Here is a 15,320-nt window from a genome sequence, read left to right on the forward strand (position 1 = left end):
TAGCATGTTTAAGTTGCTATAAATTGGAAACTGCTCTTACTTAAAGGCTTTGTAAATTTATTTCTTCCATATGAGGTAAGCATTCTAAGAAGCATCTTTCCTGCAGAGCAAGTGCATATGCTACACCAGAGACATAAGAATTGCTAAATGTGTATGCATGCAGAAGGTAGCATCTGCAGAAAGAAAAAACATGCCTCTTGCAGTGAAGAGGTATTCCTCCCTTGTCTGTATTTATTAAAACTCAGGAGAGGCCCATGCTAGAACACGTGCACTGTCTGCTCCATGTCACAAGGAGATTTATCCTTCATGTAACACCCGAACTCAACAGATCAACATGACTGGCAAGCTCAGAAACCACAGGTTTTAAGTGAGAAATACCTGTAAAATCTTGGAAGTAAATCTCCAAGATGCTTCTTGGAGATTCAAGACACCAAACTAGATGGTATATGACCATTTTCCTTGCTTCTAACAATTTATGACTTAATTTTAAGCAGCAACAACAAAAAACAGCAAAGAAAAAAAAAAGGAGAATTATAGAAAGGGAAGATATTAAATACCCAGTGGTCACACGGTTCCACTGATAGCTACTGAACAGCACAATGGTGACAAATCATTCAATAGCTCTTTACCGTGATTTTTTGGTAATTAAATACAAAATTAAGGAGATTGCCATCTCCACCTTATGCACAAGCTAATCAGTATTGGCAGCCTGCTCAATTCAGACAGAATACTAATAATTTCTCAAAGCAGAAAAACAAACATAGTCTTGCTATTAACATAGGGACAACGCTCCAACAATAACATCAACTAACCAGGTATCGTTCTCAGATTTTGTCCAGAAACAACATTTTTAAGGGACGCCATCGTACAGGATCTCTCACACCTCCCCAGGACTTACAAGTCCTGTTATTACTATTCATCATCTAGCTTGAGAAATTCTGGCATAACAAGCAGTTGATTTCAGATAAAATGCAATTACAGATTTCTATAGCTTGATGAAGTTTTCTGTAGGGTTTGACTTTAAGACTTTAAACAGTAAAATGGTAAGACACTGGAATACGCTATCTAAATAGCTCAATCTCCTGCCCCAGTGATTAAAAAGAAAAATGAGACAAGCAACTGCCATTAAGGAAGCATCAAAAGGAGGTGGTAACTCCACTCAGAGAAGGAATTTTACTCCTATATTTGAAGTCCGAGATCTGTTATATCGGATGGGCCCAATGAAGCGTGTCGAGTCCTGCTGGGTTAACTCCGGAGACTAGTCAGGACAGACGGACAATGACCATCTCTGTAATTTTCTGTTTACATATTTACAGAACGTATTTTAGTGGTGAGACCGTATGTGTCATGTCCTTAGAAATGCTAATCACAGGCATGAAATCACATATAGAAAACCCCTAAATCAGCAGGTGCTCGATGCCTCCAAACCAGAAAATAAGCAGACAAGTAGAATCATAACTCACACCATACTCTCCTTCCACTCATGCTGCTCCATACCACTCATGCTAGTCCGTATCATCCTTGTTTCCCCAACACCTATGTAAATAAGTAGGCAGATTTTGCAACACGCATGATAAACAGGTACGAACTATTTCAAACTAGCATAGGTAGCATTAGTTCCAAAGCTGAAAGCAGATCTTGGAGAAAACTTACTAAATTTCATAGTCCATGGCCGTGGCAACATTGAACAAAAATCCCTCAGAAAACCAAGGTCCCAAAATATTGAGCACTACCACACAGGTACTCAAATGTCAAGGTTTTTATGGGGTTTGGGTTATTTTAGTTTAAAAATAACATGATTGAAGCAACAAAATCCTCAGTTTTATTATTTCCAAATAAGCCTCAGCAATTTTACTGCACAGATATGCTTTAAATGAATACCAACACTGCAAACCTCTTTGCAGAGACAGTTAAAGTAGAATCTAGAACAGATGAAAGTTGCATGCGATGAGCCGAGCAATGGCTCCCTCAGCAACGCTTACAGATTCCTGACAGGTACCTGGGCTCAAAGCTCTTCCTCCTTCCCAGTGCATCAGGTGAGAATGCTTTCAGCTCTTTACAGACAACAGCAGCATGTATTTGCATTACACAATAACCAGACCGTTAAGAAGACGTGAGGTTCAGCTGTAGTAGGGACTGCACAAACAGGCTAAAAGGATACACTCTGCCTCCACAGAGCTCCATAAAGATGTCCAGACAATCCCCAAGTCTTGCAATTATATACTCACAATAATATTTTCTACTTAAGTAAACAGTCCCCAGTTACCCCTGTGTGTGACTGACTCCCAAAATGAAAAGACTTCGTTGTTCTTCAAGTTCAGGGACTGACCTACAATGCATTAAAGGCCCCTTTCAGATTTATTTAAAAATAAAAAGCAGCAACATGTCGTATCATAGTAACATATAATACTACAAATTTCAAGATTTAGCCAGCTCATTCACGAACAGCATCAAATTCCCATTATGATAAGAAAAATCTACATAGTCCTCACATGATGAAACAAAAAAAACTCAATGCCCTGCATTATTAGTAGGTCAGCCAGACTTTCAGGAAGGGATCTGGGACAATGGTTCTGCCAAACTTTGAGGTCTGTGCTGTTCCACCACACCCCACAGACAATGCGCATCTCCTACGCTTCTGCTTCTACTTGACAACTGAGGTGCTGGAGTCCTGCTGGTCAGATGTTAATTGGGGACCCAGGAGACAAATTCTTCTACCTCTGTCACCAGCTATGCTGGGCAAATCACTCCTCTACCTGTGCTTCAGTATCCCCACCTCATAAATGTGAAAAATAAATATGCATTCATCATCCATTTAAAATACCTTGAGATTTACGGATGAAATTCAGAACTGGGAATTACTATTATTATCCTGCCAACTCAGTGAAAAGTATAAAAACGTCACATACGTAAGAATCTGTGTTACAGCTTACTTAAATTTCTATTTGTGTACTAACATTTCATTTCTCATCATATTAATATTAATGATAGCTATTTCTACTTAAACATAAAAATATCTGTAATACCTACAAAACGTATAGTGATTACATGAATTTATAGTCACTACATTAACTAATTTTCAATACCAGAGTGTGCAATGGGCAGACCATTCAAATGAGGACTATACATCCTGGTGCTGGACCAGGCACTGTGGAAAGACTCCGGCCTGCAGCGTCATCCACAATTACAGATTTCTGCAACAGGGGAAAATATAAGATACTTAAAATAATGCGTGAATTAATATTTTCAGGAGATATTTAAGAAAAAGCACCTACCATTACAATATTTTGGAAGATGTAGGGACTTTTCCAAAATATTTTAAAAAACCACTGGGCATCAAAAACTGCACGTAAAATCTTTTTCAATAAACTAGCAAATAATTCTTTATATGTTCTTTATGTTTTTTGTGACTAATTATGAGCTAGTGAAGGTAAATCACATTCTTTATAAGTAAACTATTTTCATGTTAGTCTAGTATCCAAAGCGCTCTGCTTGCTATTGTCAAATCAGGAACAAATCTTTTGCCCGGTCTTGTTCTTGCAAACAAATTTAAAACAGCAGTATTGCAACAAAATCAAAAGTAATGGTGAGGATGAGAACCTGCTTCTTCCATAACATTTTATTTTGGATGCAAAGCATGCATATCTACCTCTTTTTAAGTACAGGTTATTTTAGTGTTTGGGACCCTGCGCTCTGTCTTTCCTGGCAGCAACAGAGTAAAATTTTGAAGGCTCTGGTCAGTTCAGGACTGCTGTGCAGGTTGATCTTGTAAGAACGTGGTCAACTTCTGAGCTAGCAGCTCACAGCAACATCTTCTGATAGGGGGGAGAAGGAAATATCTCCAGTGATTGTCATGCAATCAACTAAACTCAGACAAAGCATCATCACAAAGCCCTCCTCCCTCACTTCCATGGGCACACACTTCTGCTCATAGGGCTCTGGGCACTTGGTGTGGCTTTTGGAATGGAGATGCTCTAGGATTCTTTTGCCCATGTATTGTGTCAAATGAAGGAAAAAAAATCCTCCATCCTCCACAAAGGACAGACGATCAGCATTCAGATGGGTTTGCCTGCATTCTTGCTGCAAAACGGGCAGGTCCCAGCAAGAATTAACAGGAGGTTCTACCACACACCTCCAGCCAGAGACTAACCTAGTTTTAAATACTTCAAAGCATGGGTTAGAGGGGGTTTTGTGTAGAAAGGGAAGAAGGAAAATTAAGCCAAAAACCCAGGTAAGAGTTCAGGGTTTGCCTATATGGCAATTAACCCATAACAAAAATGGAGTTCGGGATTCTCAGTAAGGCACTGCCTCTGAGCAGTATCATTATTTCCTTCCCAACTTTGATACAAACTTCTAGAAGCCAGCATGAAATTTTGTCAAGGCCTAGGTTACCCTTTTTTTTTTAGTTAAGGTTCCAAACCTTCATAAAAACTTCAATCTAAGAGCCTGCCTGCATACTAGGATATACTGAGCAAGTATAAAGTGGGGTTTGTACCAGTTCAGCTGATGCCAAGGAAAATCATATCACTGCAACACAGTTAGTCTTTACGGGTGGTGAAACGACTTTACTGCAGTTAACCTGGTGCATAATTCTCAAGACAAGACTTCGATATGCAAAAAGTAATAAAAAAAGCCCAAGGAGATGTGAGAGGGTGGTAGATATAAAGGCAGAAGATCATATGCTGTGCATAGATCCTGGGCTCTGTTTGACCCTTGAAGAGGTAGACAGCTTACCTAGGGGTACAGGGCCAAATCATACATAAATAGATTTCAAAACTAGGGTTTAACTACTTTGCTATCTAGGCCAAGAAACAGTTCTGGAACATATTTAACACAGTTTAATCGCATCAAATCATGGCTGGCCCAGAACTGATTTTAACAACTGCCAACTGCTTTTAGGAACAGGCAAAGCCAAAAAGTGAAGATCACAGCGTACAGTTTATGAAGAACACAGAGACGACCCAAACATTCAGAATAGCGGCACAAAAGCAAGGCACATTCAAATCCCATGGTCTTTATTCAGATTGGGTTACAAGGAAGTGAGAATTGGGAGGAGCCAGTGCTAGTGACAACTGCAAGCCAGAACTGAAGAAGAAACATGTTGCACTGCCACCAGGACACAGCTTGAGAAATCCTAATAAGTGATGGTTTCCCATGGAGAAAGTTACTGCACTACTTACTGTATACCCGTGGCCTATTTGAGAAACAGCGTTAGCAAAAATAACCTCTCTTCTCATCTCCTCAGCTGGGGGAGGGAGTGACAGTCACCAATTAAAAGGGGACTGAGGCGGGAAATAAGAATTGCACCTTAAGGAGGAGGACAGAGGCAAAAATAACAAACATGTGCAATACCACATGCAATTCTTTCCAAGAAATCCCAACACAACAGTTCTCTGGGAACGGGCTCATGGGTCTGCTATTTGCCTTTGAGCAGCGGTGTGTCAGAGAAGAGGAAGGATTGCTGGATGCTTGGAAAACAGACTGAACACATGGACGGGGAACAAGCCAAAAAACTGTTACAAGAAACGTTCCCTACGCTTTCAACATACTTGCATTCGCATATTCCACTTTCCCATGCTCCTGGATCCCAAAGCTTCCCTCAGGTTAGAAATCAGCCAGACCAGAATGAACTGAAGCTGAGCCAGCAACGCAGAGAGAGGTACTGATCCTGCAGGACCTCAACCCTCAAAACCGGTGTCTACTGATGCTCAGTGAATGGCAGCAGACTAAAGGGAAGAAAAAGGGCTTTTTAATTTTAGCTGAAGTAAGTGAAAGGCTGAAAGCAACTTCATTCACATTTTAAGAATTCAGGTATAATACACACTGGCTTTCAGTCTGAAAGGTATAAGCAAGAATCTCTGAAATTAACATTAAACATCAAAATTTACTTTTCAAATATGGCTTGACACCACTGACATGCAGCAAAAGCTTCCAACTAAATTCACAAGCACCACTCACCCACATTCTGATAGAAGGCTGCCCTGTAAACACGCTACACTTGATGAGCGTAGGAGAAAACTGTTTTTATAAAATTACATCTCACTCTAAAGAAAATATTTGCATGGCTGTAGCCAAGGACTGTAATAAGGGTCAGTGGAAGATCACAGGCACAGAAAACTGCAGGGCCTGCCAGCTTTAGAGTTCTGTGATTTTTACTTCTTTCCTCAAGATCTAAGTTTTCCCCAAAACAAAACATTTCTAGCCTTTTCCATTCTAAGGACAATATTCAATATGTAAATCTCATGCTGTCACCCCATCCTGACCCCTAGAGAAAAATCAAAACTCTTTCTAGCCAAGCAATACAACAGGCAAAACTATTAGCTACTGTCCACTCATATTAAGAAGCCATCATCACCCTAACTCAGAACGTCTGCTGGGCTGTCCTCACCACAGCCTAAGAGAAGGAAAACCTCATCTCTAAGCTACAATGTAGGTGTGTAACTAACACTGCATATCTGGGCTCAGCAAGCTCCAATTAAACTGGAGAAACTTTTCTGTTTAGACAAAACTTACTGCTGCTTTGGCAATTTCATGCTATGTTTACAGTGGCTACCTTGCCTTTTCTTCTGGCAAAGAAACCAAGATTTAGCAGGATGTAAAAAAAGAAAAAAAAAAAACAAAATAAAAAAAAAAACACAACCAAAAATTGTCAGGAGTAACAATACACTAATATCTGACAAAGTAGTAAAAGTTCCCAATGGCTTCCCTTTGGTAATTATAAAAAAATAAAAAAATACTGTCATTCCAGTGATTACCAAATATTTGTTTTAAAACTGCTTTAAAAAACCATGTTTGGAGCACCCATTGTGCTCTCTAATGTCCATTGTGTTTCTAAGGACCTTCAGAAAGTATTCCTTCCTCCATATTTGTACTGTAAATGAGCACTTAGACAAGGAGGAGGGAATACAGTGCCTAAAAGCCAACTGTGCTTTTAAACAGCTCTCCATCTTTTCCTCCCGTTTAGTGCACACTTTTTCCCCCCTCAGACACTTTGCACATCGCCTCTGATTTAATGTTTTTATATTTTAAGTTCTGCTTTCACAGGAAGGACTCTGCTTCGCAGCTCTGCACAGCTGAGCTCCCTCTGGAACTTCACATGAGGGGATTAGTGGTTTTCTGACCCTTTATCCATTGGATTTTTTCCAGTCTTTTCTCCACACAGAAATCAATGTATGATGAGCAACTCCTCAGCGTGTTAAAGAACAATGAAAACAAAGAATCCTGAAACCTAACTACTACAAGTTTCAGAAAAAGTGTCACCAACCACCTCTGTGTCCAAACATTTCTCTTTGAGCCAGCTGTGGTTCCATGGCAGCATAGACTGATCTAAGTGCTGGCTGTCATGGTGCAGCCCAGTCCCTTGGGTTGTCTCTAACATCACCTAACTGCGTACGGAGCCATTTCAGATCACCAAGCTGGCACAAAACTCTTCGCATTTTTCCTTAGGTTAGCTTTCTGCTGCTGTGGTTCAGTGCAGGATCAAAGACCAGAGCCAATGGAATGACATACATGGAAAAGCAGGTGGAGGACAGGACCACACGCCTAAACAAACTTCTAGTCTAAGAGGAACTCACCAGCAAGCACAAGACCACACAGACCAGGGCTTCATCCTGCATCACGTTGATCAAGGATGAGCAGTTTGTGGAAAAGAAGAGTAAAACACGTTCAAGAGTTATAAAAGAAAGGACAGCCATCAGTCGCAGAAGGTACTAAATCATCCTTCTCTGTATTGCTATAGGCAAGCTTGTCTCAACCGAGGGAGCATATCTGCGTTACCCATAACTGAAACCCTGCTGTCAGACCCAGGATAACTTTCTAATGCAGATATGATTCCAGTCCAGAGTTGAAGTTAAGCTCCTCCCTTTGTCCAGCTTCACGTAAAGAAATAAGACAAAACCCCTTCACGCTACACAGCATACTTCAACAGGGAAAACGTAATGGCCACCCATAACCATTGTAATTCAGAAGACAAGAGCCAGGGTCACCACTGGTAATACCAAGGATTTTTATAGTTTCTAGTATGCACTTCAACATAACAACGTGCTGTTTATGTGACTTTAATATGAACAGAAACACAACAGAAAATTTTTCTAAGACAGGATCTTAGTGATTATGCAAGTGTTCTCCAAAATACATCGAGAATGGAATAAGAAAAATGGTATTTATCATAGTTTCCTTACCACTCCTGGATTACAAAGAGAGCCAGATCAACCCCAAGCATTTTCTTATTTGACAAAACAATGACTGTAATCTCAAGTTAGATGAGAAGTATATCCTTGCAGAAGAGATAGACAGCAGATGACAGCAGTAGTACATCCAGCCTGTCTTTGCTAGAAAGAGAATTAGCACCTGAAAATGAAGTACCTGGAAACCACCTAATGTTCCCGTTGAGTATGAAACGGTTGTGTCAAAGTGGAACTCACTACTGCAGAGTCAGCTACCTACAACATCTTTAAAACAAATCTCTGAATTAGTTACTGTATCTATTGTTCTCCACAAAACATCCTCATTACAGGAAATCCACTACTAGGATACATCTGAAGATGTAATTATTAGTGTAATATTCACTTCTCTTCTAATGTGTCTCACCAAGCATAAAAACTTAGGGTGTCTTACAACTCATTAAAAATATGTTATTCTAGTGAAAAAAAAAAATTATGAATTATAATGGATAGGCAAAGATGAAAGCTGCACAAATGGAAGTGTTACTTAGATGGAAGTAAACATTTAAGATTCTCCAGCTTAGCTTACACCAGAATTTAACAGAAGGACATATGACAGATAACTTTTTCCAATAGTCTAACTTGAGGCCTAAGTCACCTTATCTGTACATAATTTTAACGCCAACATCTGGTCTTCTACATGCAGCTCTTAATGTCAGTCTAGTTAAAAAAGAAAAAAAAATCAAACTATCCAAGGAGTTTTTACTTCAGGCAGTTGTTTTTCAACAGGATTAAATTTAATTTAAGCTGTTGTACCAGAATCACTGTCTCTTCAGTGAGACATTCCTAACAGAGGAGAAAAATATTCTCTGAAGTTCAAAGAACAAATTAAGGTTCAAGTTTATCAATGTATTTGAGTCTACAAATAAAAGGAAGAGGAGTCCTAAAAATGGCAAACATACCAGTCAGAACTAGGCCAATGTTGTGGAGAATCTAATATGAAGGCTCAAACCAGTCGTTTATTAGGTTTGCCCTTGGACATAAGTAGCAAAAACTATGACATACTCACTATGAACAGGCACAAAGGCAAGGAAAATGTAGACTCAAACTAGTTTCAAGAAAAACATATCTAAAATCATATTTATTGCAGCAGAACTTGTTATTCTGTAATCCTGAAATATGAAAACAAACCTTCACTAGTGTCAAAATATATCACAGTTTTCCACCATGTTTTCACTATTATGATGTACTATCTACTAAAGCTATTTTTCAGACACTGAAGACCTGAACTATACTGTTCAACTATATATATATATATATAAAAAAAAAAATAATGTAAGGGGTGGTATTTTGGGAACATTCATTTGAAGCATTCCAAGCTGATAACCTTTATCCAAATACATAAAACAAGAGCCATGTCAAATGCACTATAAATAGCATTAATAGTAAGGAATCAATAACATCCAAACCTTTAGGTAACATCTTATTAATCCGTCCTTGGCATGCATGGACACACTGCTGTAAGAGCTCTCAAAATGCAATAGTCAAAGGTGAAGGACACAATTTGTTCAACTAGTTAATGCAACTGCTATTTAACCAACTCAGCCACTAAAATGCCACCTAATGAAATACTCCATACCATGATAAGCAACAGAGACAAGCACGATAAACACGAAACGCTTTTCTAAGAAAATTAATGAAAGTCCTCAAGGCTAAAACCGTTCTGTCATTTTTCTTAAGACACATAAAGATGTACATTTGACAACAACCATTTTAATCCCCGGTTTCCCACCCACCCACCCCCCATTTCTTGTACCGCGCCCAACACAATGGTACAACTGCATGTCACAGGCGCCCAGGTATCGCGTTTATATTTATTTCTGCTTTCACAGTGACAAAGGTGAACTCTAATGCTCCAAAGATGCTTGCAGCAAAGCAGGCTGAATGATATTTCTAAAGACATACCCACACACGGGTTACAGAAATCTAGCCTCCATGAGATGTTTTAATGTGACAAATTAAAATGGTTGGGAAACGCTATTTGGCTAACGGAATCGGCCGCCACATGCATTGCTGAGAGGAAGCAATAAAAGGTCTTTAAAATAGGTCACTTTCATCCAAATCCCATACCAGCACCGAACAAAATGGTATTTACACTGAAAACTCACCACTTGGGGAGGAGCGAGGGGTAGGGAAGAGAGCTCGGGGGAAGGGAAAAAAAAAAGGGGGGGGGGGGGGGTGGCAGGCATCCGCGCCGGTCCCCGAGGGACCCTCAGCCCCCCGGGGGCTCCGGGCTCGGCCGACGAAGCCCACCGGAACCGCGCAGACAAAAAGGACGGAGGCGCAGGGCACGCCTGGCCGGTGGGAGCCGGCAGCCCTGCCCCAGCCCTAGGCCTCTGGCGGCCCCTGACAGCGGCGGCCGCGGGGAACACCCCGCCGGCGGCGGCCGCCCCTCTGAGGGAAGCGCCATTTCGCCTCCCGCTCCCCCGCCGGAGCTCAGCGCCAGCCGCCGGGGCCGAGGCAGCAGCAGCCCCGAGTCCTGCGGCACTGCCGCAGAGCGCGGCGGGGGAGGCGCCGGCCCCACCGGGCCGCCCCCCCACCCTCCTCCTCCACCTCCTTCTCCTCTTCCCTCACCCCTCCCGGGGGCGCCCCCGCCGCCGACCCGCCCCGGCCGAGCCCCCCGACGCGATGCCCGCCTTACCCTCCGCCGCAGCCGGGCTGGGAGCGCCGGTCGGCCCCCCGCGGAGGAGGAGGAGGAGAAGGAGCGGGGCAAGGGGCGGCGGCCCCGCGGGGGGAGGCGCCCCCGGAGGGGCGTCGGGCCCGGCCCCCGCGGGTGCCCGGGCGCGGCGGGCACAAAGGCGGCGGGGCACGGCACCTAAGATGGCAGGGCAGGCGCGGCGGAGCGCCCAGCCGCCGCCGCCACCACCACCACGGCCGCCGCCGCCTGGGCCCCGCTCGCCGAGCCGCGGCCAGGCCGCGCCGCGCCGCGGGGGCACGGCGTGCGGGAGGGCGGGCGGCGCCGGCCGTGCCTGCCGCGGCGGAGCGGGTCCCTCGGCCGGGCCGCGCCGCGCTGGGATGGCTGCCTGCCTGCCTGCCGCCTCCCCTCAGCGCCGCCCGGGCTCCGGCTGCTCCGTCGCCGCCGCTCCGCGCTGCCCGCAGCCAGCGGCCCCCGCCCGCCCCTCTCGCGAGACTTCGCCGCCCTCTCCCCCCCCCCCCACCGCCGCCGCGGCCGGCGGGAGGGGCGAGGGGCGGTGGTTGGGGGAGGAGGAGGGGCGGGGCCGGGGGCGGCGGGGCCGTGAGGGGGCGGTGGAGGGGTAGTTGTGGTGCGGAGGGGTCGTGAGGGGCTGTGTGAGGAGCGGGCGAGGAGAGACGGGGCAGTATGGGGGCAGTTAGGGTGAGGGGTCGCTGAGGGAGAGGAGGGAACCAGAGGGAGCCGCCAGGGGTGTTGGAGGGGCTGAGGGTTGTGGAGAGGGGAGCGTGGGGGAGAGGGTTTGCAGGAGCACCGTGTGGGGACCTGGAGGGGTGAGAGGGGCCTGAGGGAGAAAATGGTGGTGGTGGGGTGCTGCTGAGGCCGTGAGAGCTCAGTGGGGCTCTGGGGGAGGGAGGCTTGAAGGGGAATGGGGAAACTGAGGAAGGGTGTGGAGGTTAGCTGGGAACTCTGGGGAGGAGCAGAGAGAAGAAGGGCTTGGGGGTGGTGGGGGAGAGGAGTGATGAGGCCTGGTGGGGGCTGGAGGCAGGTGGGAGCTTGTTGGGGGCAGGTGTGGCAGAGGAGGGTGGGTTTGGGGCAGGCCAGCTGGGGCTGAGCAGAGCTGCCTCAGTGGCCAGGAGCAGCTCAGCTACAGGCGATAATCCCAGGAGGTGGTAGGTGTCTGCTTGTGCTAACTCTTGTGCAACTGGCCTGACCGAATGGGTGCGCTTCAGACTGTCTGCCCTTGGCTGAACTGTATCCGGTTTATGGCCAGAAGGGGGGGGGGGGAAAGTCATGGCCTGAGCACGTGGCCTCCTGAGCTGTAGTTTTGGCTTTCAGTGGTGGGTTTTGAACTTGGTAGGTTGCTGAGCCTTTGTGTGCTTTGGTATCTCCATCTATGAGCTGGAGATAACAGTTGGCTTCATGCAGGGATTAATTATCGTGTCTTGTAGTCACGTATTTGTTTATTTGTTTTTACTATAGATTACAGCTGGAGGAATTCTAAACTGTCCACCTCTCCTTGTCATGGTGTTTAAACGCATTGTGTTCCTGTCTGAGTAGAGGAAATCACTGAGGTCAGTCTCCCTTGTGTTTATAGTTGCTTTCCCTTTCAGAAGTATGGGGGCAAGGAATCATCAAAATAACAATTTGTACTGACATCCTGATAATAAATTAATAGAAGCAGTTACATAAGACACAAAGTTTGTAAAAGGTGTAGGGATTGCTTCCACTCTTAAATTCCTGATTATATCTGAAGAGACAGTGTTCTTGGTTATAAAGTATCCCGCAAATCTGAACGGGTTGAGGTGTCTCCATGAAATAGTACAATTCTGTAAATCTAGTATTACTGATACCGCTGAAATAAAACACACGAATAAAACTTCCTTCCTGTTTTCCCATAAACTAACAGGTATTTTGTACCATAAGAAGGCTTTGTATCCAGCACGTGTTGAGGATGATGCTGGATGCTATTGATCTAAACTTTGTATTTACATTTAGACAAACAGAGCTACTGGCTACTATTTAACCTGGGATGGGGGAAACCTGAGGAAAGTTGAGAACAGAGGTTGGCTGTAGTAATTGTGGATCGCATCTAGTGTTCTACAAACTTGTCACGTAGTGGTCTGATACTTTGCCTTTTCAAATCCCAATAGGAAAAGTACGACAAATGTGGATCACTTCAAACATATGTTGTTGTAAGTATTGGGAGAGGCAAACTAAAGGTTTATCTGATTATCTCAACCTTGAAGTTGGCAGCTATGACAGGAAACTTGGTTTCATTCATCTGCCAAAGATATTTGTAGCATATCGTTTGACAAGTTAAAAGGCATTTTTGTAATGGCACAAAAATAAAACCATCCACTTTCTGAAACTACAGTTTCTGTCTTCTAAAATAATACGGGTTTGGAGGGATGCTTTTGGGGAAATTAAGGACATGCTTGAAAGGTAAATATTTGTATCTTCAAATGTTAGAACAATGGTGTTTATTGTGAATCTATTCACCATGGCCTATCAATACAAATCTGTTCTTGTTTTGTCAAATTAGTGGGTATCATTTGCTTTGGCAGATGGGAGAACTAAATGGAGCAGTAAGAGGGAGTGATCTGCCCATGGGGTCATAAAGTAGAATTGAGAATCGGGTTCTTCTGAATCTTGATCTTGTACTTCTTCCTGCAGACAAATTGCCTTTAAAATGCGTGAATTATGGGAGTAAAAGCCTCAGTTAGTGAGGTCCATGGAGCTAACCCAGCAAACACCAGCAGAGAGTTTGGGCCTCAGCTCTTTGTATTACACATATAAAAAGATAATGATCGCTCTAGGTAAAAATCCTTAGAGTCTCTAATGGTGGCTGCAGAAAAATGTGAGTAATGCTTTACCGTTAACTATCAAGAATTTTACTTAAAATACTAGATCTGCATTTGATACGTATTCAGTGACTGCTTCAAAAATAAACAGTATCATTTATGGACCACCAGTTTAGGAAAAAGTCCACTGAAATTCTGAAGGAACAGGCAGTATAAAAAATGTGATGCTTATTATCACCAGCTAAAGTAAATAGACACATTTAGCATACTCTTCTAGCCCTGTGCTGTTAGGTATGCTTTTGCTGCCTTCTCAGACAATCCTAGTAGGCAACTAGAAAGTTAGTTTACCTTAGTTTGCTTAATTTCCTGATGCAAATTTAGTTCATTTAAAGAAGAATTAAACAGGTTTATGTATGTCTGCATCTGGGATTTACACCAGTCTATCTGTCACATAACTATACCCTAAGTTAATTCCATCTGAAGGAGGTGCCAGAACATCAATAAATAAAAATTACAAATTGCCTAGCGGTTCAGCTGACAAGCAGAACTGGTTTCAACACGTTGTTCCTAATGTTCTGCCGCAGAGCTGGTCCTGGGGTAGACCCACACGACGTTCCAGTGTAGACAGGACCTTTAAGAGCATGTATTGGCACTCCATAATATTGTAGGAGAGGAAGTAGAGAACAATACTATGTCCAACGGAAACTGTGGCAAGAATTTATTCAAGGCACATTGTAATTACTCAAGCTGGGAATTTGGCCAGGACATTGGGGTTAACACCCCTACTTCTAAAGAAGTGTCATAGTTTATTTTTTTTAATGACTTTAAGTGATGAGAAGCTTGGCGTTCTATTTCAGCTGAATGACAACACTTCTAGCAGTACAAGCTTCTTACAGTGACGCAAAGGTGCTGGTTCGGAACTAACTCAGGTGATGGGGCCTAGTACAGTAGTCATTATTTCATAAATACTTTCAGTAGATAAGAAAGATAAGAGTGTGATTAGGGTAGTTTCAGCTGCTGTAATCACAGTCATACGTTCTTTAGCCTTCAGTCCACATGCTGCTTTAACTGGACCTTTTTATATGCGAACAATTGTAAATTTTAGAATAAATTGTAGAACTTGAACCAATGAAATTTGGTTATTAATTATGATAGCAGTTACAAACTGCACTTGTCAATGCTTTTCTTTTGGGATATTTGTCGTCATACAAGCAGAATGTAATTTAGCCAAATTAGAGGGTTTTTTAATTCTTTCAAGCCATTGAGATTTTTAGAATGTGTTCTTTGTATGTATTATGTACCAATGTAGAAACTAACTTTCAGCTTGTTCTGTGTTTGCAAAGAAGATAAACACTCATGTGTTTACTGTGTGACTAGTTGTGAAATGCACAAGTGAGGAATTGTTTTGCTTTTACTAGCTCATGAAACCTGCCGTCATTCCTACAGAGTAGTTTGGGCCATTATTATGGGTTACAAAGTTATACAGGAAAAACATGTTCTAGAGAAAGGCTGGTCAAAATAAACGAGGTAGAATCTTCCAGATTGTTGTAATCTGGTTTTGTATCAATGAGGTAAACACTTCAGTACATTCGCTGGGATGAAGATACCATGTCAGACAGTATCCCTCTGACAGTTTGTTATGTCGTAATGATGAAAATGAAGCAA

General features: G+C 43.3%; 2 protein-coding genes across 3 annotated transcripts in view; one reads left to right on the plus strand and one right to left on the minus strand.

Annotated features, from left to right (window-relative positions):
* The window catches only part of TAOK1 (TAO kinase 1), a 74,190-nt gene extending 62,851 nt beyond the window's left edge, over positions 1 to 11,339 (minus strand). The window contains exon 1 of one of the 2 annotated variants that reach the window (XM_075771665.1): positions 10,864 to 11,339. The gene's annotated coding sequence lies outside the window, so the exon portion shown is untranslated. Of the gene's footprint in view, positions 1 to 10,858 lie in introns of both variants that reach the window. The other variant, XM_075771666.1, reaches the window with a different exon arrangement.
* Positions 11,340 to 12,404: 1,065 nt separating this feature from the next.
* NUFIP2 (nuclear FMR1 interacting protein 2) overlaps positions 12,405 to 15,320 on the plus strand; it is a 41,261-nt gene continuing 38,345 nt past the window's right edge. Inside the window, exon 1 of the mRNA XM_075771880.1 lies at positions 12,405 to 12,425. The gene's annotated coding sequence lies outside the window, so the exon portion shown is untranslated. The remainder of the gene's footprint in view (positions 12,426 to 15,320) is intronic.

The sequence above is a fragment of the Balearica regulorum genome, chromosome 19, assembly GCF_011004875.1.
Source record: "Balearica regulorum gibbericeps isolate bBalReg1 chromosome 19, bBalReg1.pri, whole genome shotgun sequence".
Classification (NCBI taxonomy): domain Eukaryota; kingdom Metazoa; phylum Chordata; class Aves; order Gruiformes; family Gruidae; genus Balearica; species Balearica regulorum.